This window comes from Triturus cristatus, chromosome 8 (genome assembly GCF_964204655.1).
Source record: "Triturus cristatus chromosome 8, aTriCri1.1, whole genome shotgun sequence".
Lineage (NCBI taxonomy): Eukaryota > Metazoa > Chordata > Amphibia > Caudata > Salamandridae > Triturus > Triturus cristatus.
The window spans coordinates 1,507,186,644-1,507,192,643 of NC_140591.1; the positions used below are offsets into that span (position 1 = coordinate 1,507,186,644).

General features: G+C 39.5%; 1 long non-coding RNA gene across 1 annotated transcript in view; it reads left to right on the top strand.

The window, feature by feature from the left end:
- Positions 1 to 5,683, top strand: part of LOC146806018 (uncharacterized) — a 325,041-nt gene extending 319,358 nt beyond the window's left edge. The window contains exon 3 of the long non-coding RNA XR_014967543.1: positions 5,647 to 5,683. This is a non-coding gene — a long non-coding RNA (uncharacterized LOC146806018). The remainder of the gene's footprint in view (positions 1 to 5,646) is intronic.
- Positions 5,684 to 6,000: the final 317 nt, after the last annotated feature.

A 6,000-nucleotide genomic window follows, 5' to 3' on the forward strand; every position in this document is an offset into this window, starting at 1 on the left:
TCCCTGACTCACTCTCCTGCTCAGTTCTGTGGTGGCTCCCGGGGATCTGGGGACCGCCCCTAGCTTCCTTGACCCGTAATAGATCTTCCCTCCAACAGCCTCTCTTGCAAGTCCTGTATTGTTGGTTTGTTGCCCCCGCCCCCCTTTCCACTGCCCTCCATAGTCTGTTGTGCTTCCACGGCCCTTCCTGCCTGCTCAGTGTGGTTAAATTGTTGCCTTTGCACCCTCCTACCTGCCTTCAATTTTCAGAGTCCGTGCCCCTGGCCTCTGCCTCTCAACAGTATCCTAATGAACAACTAGATTGCTAACATTCTATATTTATTACAAAAGTGTGGAACGCCTGACATCATCTTGATGTAATCAAAACTGTAATACCTAGAGCATTTCCTTTTGAAATTACATATATGAGAGGGTCTTATTGGCATCAAAATTATGGTTAGTGCTCTAAAAGACTAAAATAAGGACATATTTTCTGAGTTTTCAAATAGCGACAAAGCACTTTTAAATTATTTGTTATCTTTATGTTTTTTTATCCAGTTGACCACTTGATTAAATGTTGCACTTAGGGGAGAGGATGTGGTGTTACTTCCAGAACTGCAGACTTTGCAATTGGGGAACCAGGTTGAAGTTTCTGCTTCAGCTCGACATTCTGTGATTCTGGTCAAATCACTTAGTCTCCCCATGTCTACAACCAAAATGAATTTGTTCTTGTGTGATGTAACCAATGCTCATGTAAAGCACTCCAATACCTGACAAGTCTGCACTATATAACACTGCAAAAACACAAAATAATAAGTGTTTTGCACACTTCTGTCATTGGGCTATATTTGGGCTACATCTGGGTGATTTTGGGCTACATTTGGGCTCTTTTGTCTCCGGTGGCCATCTTGGGAGATTTATTTGTTATGAAGTTTCCTAATTTCCTCATGTACTGCAGTCTCCTCAGTAGGAAATGCTTTCAGTTTTTTACTTTGATTCCATCATGAAGGTATTCAGATATGTCACACATTTGCCATAAATTCTGAATGGTAGCACTCTAGTTGCTCATTAGATCACTGTAGTAAAACTACTGCACCATGGAAGTCTGCTCCTGGTATTAAAAGTGCATGTTTCAGTCTGCATGTCAGAATTTTTTAATGAAATAGAAGAGGATTTGAGAAGTCACTCAAAATGTGCCCTCATTTTCTTTCTTCAGCATTAATCATAATTTCTATGGCAAAATGAACCTCCTCATTGTGTTCCTTTTTAAATTAAATGTTTTAAGTGTTACCAGTTTATTCCAATCAAGATGGCTTCAGGTGTGCCATACTTTTGTCATAATGAAGACAGTAAGCGCTCTAGTTGTTTTTAAGAACATTCTGGGACATTCTGTCATTGGGCTATACTTGGGCTACATCTGGGTGATATTTGGGCTACATTTGGGCTCTTTTGTCTCTGGTGGCCATCTTGGGAGACTTATTTGTTATGAAGTTTCCTAATTTCCTCATTTTCTTCAGTCTCCTCAGTAGGAAATACTTTCAGTTTTTTACTTTGATTCCATCAAGAAGGCATTCAGATGTGTCACACATTTGTCATAAATTCAGAATGTTAGCACTCTTTTTGCTCATTTGATCACTGTAGTAAAGCTACTGCTCACCAGGGAAAACTGCTGCTGGTATTGAAAGTGCATGTTTCAGTCTGCATGTCAGAATTTTTTAATGAAATAGAAGAGGATTTAAAAAGTCACTCAAAATGTGCCCTAATTTTTCTTTCTGCAGCACTAATCATTCTTTTTATGGAAAAATGAACCCCCTAATTTTGTTCCTTTTTAAATTAAATGTTTTAAGAGTTACCACTTTAATCCAAGCAAGATGGCTTCAGGTGTGCCATACGTTTATCATAAGTAGGACTGTTAGCGCTCTAGTAGTTCTTTGGAACACTCTGGGAAGCTGCAGTAGAACACAAAGGAATCAACTGACAGTCTCTGCCCTTGTTGGATGTACATGTTTTACTGAGAATGTCAGACTTCATTCTCACATGACTGAGAAAGATAATGTGAATTTACAGAAAATAAGCTCTCAGTTTAGCCTATAGATCACCTTCCAAACCTCTGTGGTAAAAGCATGAGAAAATATTTTTCTCTCAATCATGATATCCCAGCAGAAGGCTTTTTCACATGGTGAAATCACCTTAGAACATACCACAATTCCTAAAATGAGTATGGTACCATCAACAAATGATTTATAATGTAACTAAAGTCTTAAAACCTTCTATTAACTGCAATGCTTTTTAATGAGGTGCTATCATGTATATTGGTCCCAAGATGGCTGCCAACACTTCTTGGATGAAGTGCTGACAGCCAATCAGATCTCAGGATGAGATGTGTGGTTAGGCTCCGCCCATATATATATATGCTTTTAAATGCTATTTTCTCAGGAAATACTGAACAGATTTACACCAGACCTGCAAAAGGCACTTCCTTGACCTTATGGCTACCTCTCTGCCAAATATCAAGTAATTCTGTTCAGCCGTTCGGGCTGTAGCTGTGTCTAAAGGTCCTATGGAAAAATGCATGGGGAAAACGCGTTTTGGGACCCCCCTTTTTTCTCGGCCCCTGCTTGACGAATCCCCCCGAGACTTTGAGGGTAGGAGCGGAGCGTAGCGCCCCACCTATTTTGAAAATTTCGCGAGGATTCGTCGACCGGCGCCAAAGTTATTCCAAATAGAATGTTGTGGATTTCCTATGGAAACAGGGTCCTAACTATAACTACCTACTGGCGACCGCCAGTAGGTAATATATAGAACACAAATACCAGCATGCAGCACTAGTGTCACTCACCTGGGGCGCATTATGTGCGTAATAAAAACGTGCTGGAAATGGTGCCTCCGTGATTCTTTGCAATCTCTGTGCATGCCTGTGACCAAGGAGCAAAAGGAGCTCTGAAACGCGTAAGGCTAAATGGATTAATCTCCGAGGGAAGGCGAGCCGGTTTTGCTTTCACACAGACTGGTAATTGAGTGCAACTTCGAAACGTTGGTCGATTGAATAAAAAAAAAAAAAAATATATATATATATATATATATATATCCGCTACTTTCCGTAGTTTGCGTCGCGTCTGCCCGCTTCTGGTGCCAGCCCACAACAATACAGACACGGACCTCGATCTTCAGTGCAATTTTTTATTTATAAATCTCGCGTGCTAGTCGCCATAACGTTTCGGCTCCACCTGAGCCTTGTTCACATGACAACGTGTTAAACAAAGAACCACCCTTATGTAGGCGTAACTCACTCTGCACGTGATGCTGGCACAGACGCATAGACATGGTAGAAAGATTGCGAGCAGAACATCAATCACATGAGGAATGCTCTTACAACAGGTGAGTATAAAGAGATTACAACACGCAAGCATAAATTATGGCAGTTCTTGGAAAGACCGTAAAATAGTTGAATCTAAATCACAGATATGTAAATACATTATTATCTTTGTCTATTCACCGCTGTCAACAAAAAGTATTATACTGTATGTTGAATATGCCTTTCGTGTTGATACTATCAAACTATGTGTTTGATCTCATCCATGAATGACGGTTTCTGACGGGTTCAATCCCTCCATATTACAGCTGTTTTGATCAGCATTTGCATCAATATCCTGATTCCTGCAGTTATGTAAGCCTAAAAGGGTGTAATAAAGTGCCTAGTGATATGTGCAAATAGCAAAAAAAAAAAACTTAATGTGTAATTTATGTATTTTTGCTTTTTATATTGATTTAAACCTTAACAAATTAAAAACCGGGATAGCAGCAATGAACTGTTTCAAATAATAAATATAGTGGGTAGTCTGAGCCCAGGCTTACCTCCAATATATATATGTACATATGTGCTATCAGTATATGACTTCTCAATGAATCAAAGAATATAGTGGGTCTTATAGCTTCTTTCTTACTGTGGCTAGTGGTCATAAGTCACTGTGTATGTAGACAGATACTATATCAATCACGAGGTTCAATTAGAATAAAGTGCCTTCAGTGCTAAGGTACAGAGTGTGCAAATGTGCCGGGGTTTATAAGACATCACGCATTCATTAGTTGTAACTCAATATGTAAAACCAAATATAGATCATAAAAATTCAATGCCTAAAATCAAGTATTGGTAAACATTGTTATACCTAAAATGATAAATAATACATAGTACATGAGAAGATAAAATATATATATATGAATTCACAGATAAACCATTGGTAGTAGCAATCCCAGGAAAAAACAATTAGTAACAAGTATAAGCGTGAGTGTTGTTCCGGTCCGGTGTGTCTTTCAACTACCCTGGCGCAAGAGGGGGACGACTTATCAAGGTTTGGCCCTGATCGACAACAGCAGTCTATTTTGCTCTAACGCCAGAAGAACTTTGTTTACAACACTACAGGGGGCATTACTGCCCAGAGTTGGTGGCTCTTAAATCTTTGGTGCATCAGTTACAACAATTAACAGCACTATTAGGACTACATCACAGTTTTATCGGTGGACGTGCCAGCTATTCAAGGAGGTATACAACTAGAACTACACATCTGTTCATGTTATCAACATTATATATTTGGACACTACTAACAAGGAGGACCCGTTGCATCGTGGAACCCCAGCTTACGTTACATCCATTCTCCCTTGAAAAAGGCTGAATACTGATATGTACAGACGAAACACGTGTTGGATTCAAACAACTGCCGGGAATTTGTCATACATAAATAAATTAATTTTTTTCAATGTATGTGATTTGTGGATGGTCCTTGAAAACTCACATATGATCTGAATAAGATATGCTCGCCTGTGGACTAAAGGACTTTAATACATTTCATCATGATATATACACATTTGATATATGCTTTTGTAGAATTCTTTGTGACTAATGAGGGTGTGCTACGACTGTGTTTTTAGAAATATTTATATATGTTCAGAAACACAACGGATGCTGCACTCCAGAGATTGGTTTCAGAGTTGCTTTATTTTCACCACGACTGGTGGTAGTGGTAATGAAAATAAAGCAACTCTGAAACCTGACTCTGGAGTGCGGCATCCTTTGTGTTTCTGAATTTAAATATTGGGTAAGGATCCTATCCGTTGCTGCCTGCACCAGGTATTGAGCACGCTGATATTGGGAATTAATTGTTTAATATATATATAAATATATATTTACAGAGAGATTTCTCAGTGCTGAAAATATGAGATTGTGAAAGAACTGTAATGAGTCTCTTTGAAGTTACATGAAAGGCAGTAAAGTGTGGTACTGCTGCAGAGCACACAAAAGTGTCCTGCTAGATAGAGATATCTGACTTTTGTCTAGTGGCAGTTTTGATGCCATAAAGGGCATGCTGGAAAGAACAGATCTGTATTATGTGGATAGCTAAGTGGATTAGTAAAGCCACACAGTAGAAATATTTTGAAACAGATGAAATGCATGTGAGAGCGGGGCTATAGAGAGATGAGGGACACGTTTGCAAGGATGGTAGTGAGGGAATCAAAGGAGGTCATAGTGTGCAATTGTAAAGCACACGATCACCCATAGGTATCTTTGCACCAAAATGATGGTCGCACTGGCTTTCACTAGCGCTAAACGGCTGCGATGATGGGTATGTGGCAAGGTAAAGTAATATTGTGTCTTTTTTCTCTCTTTCTTAGTGGTTTTTGAGAGCGCACATATTTCACTTCAACAAGGTAAGGTGACTTCGTCATTATTGACTGTTAAACACTTCACTCATGCACACACCCACCTACACTTTAAAACCAATAACCTATCTGCCTTTTACATAGGTTAGTGTTTTAAAAAGATTGTTTTAGACACTTGCAGAGATAGCATATCGTTGGATGAATGCTGACCAGGCCCTAAGTCTGGTTCTAGAGTCCAGCTCTGAGGTAGGATCAGAGACTGAGACAGCAGATACTGAGACAGCATCTGAGGGAGAGGACAATGGAGCTGAATCTATGATGATTTTTCAGTCGGCGCAGTTCCATCTGACGACTCATCTTCCAGCG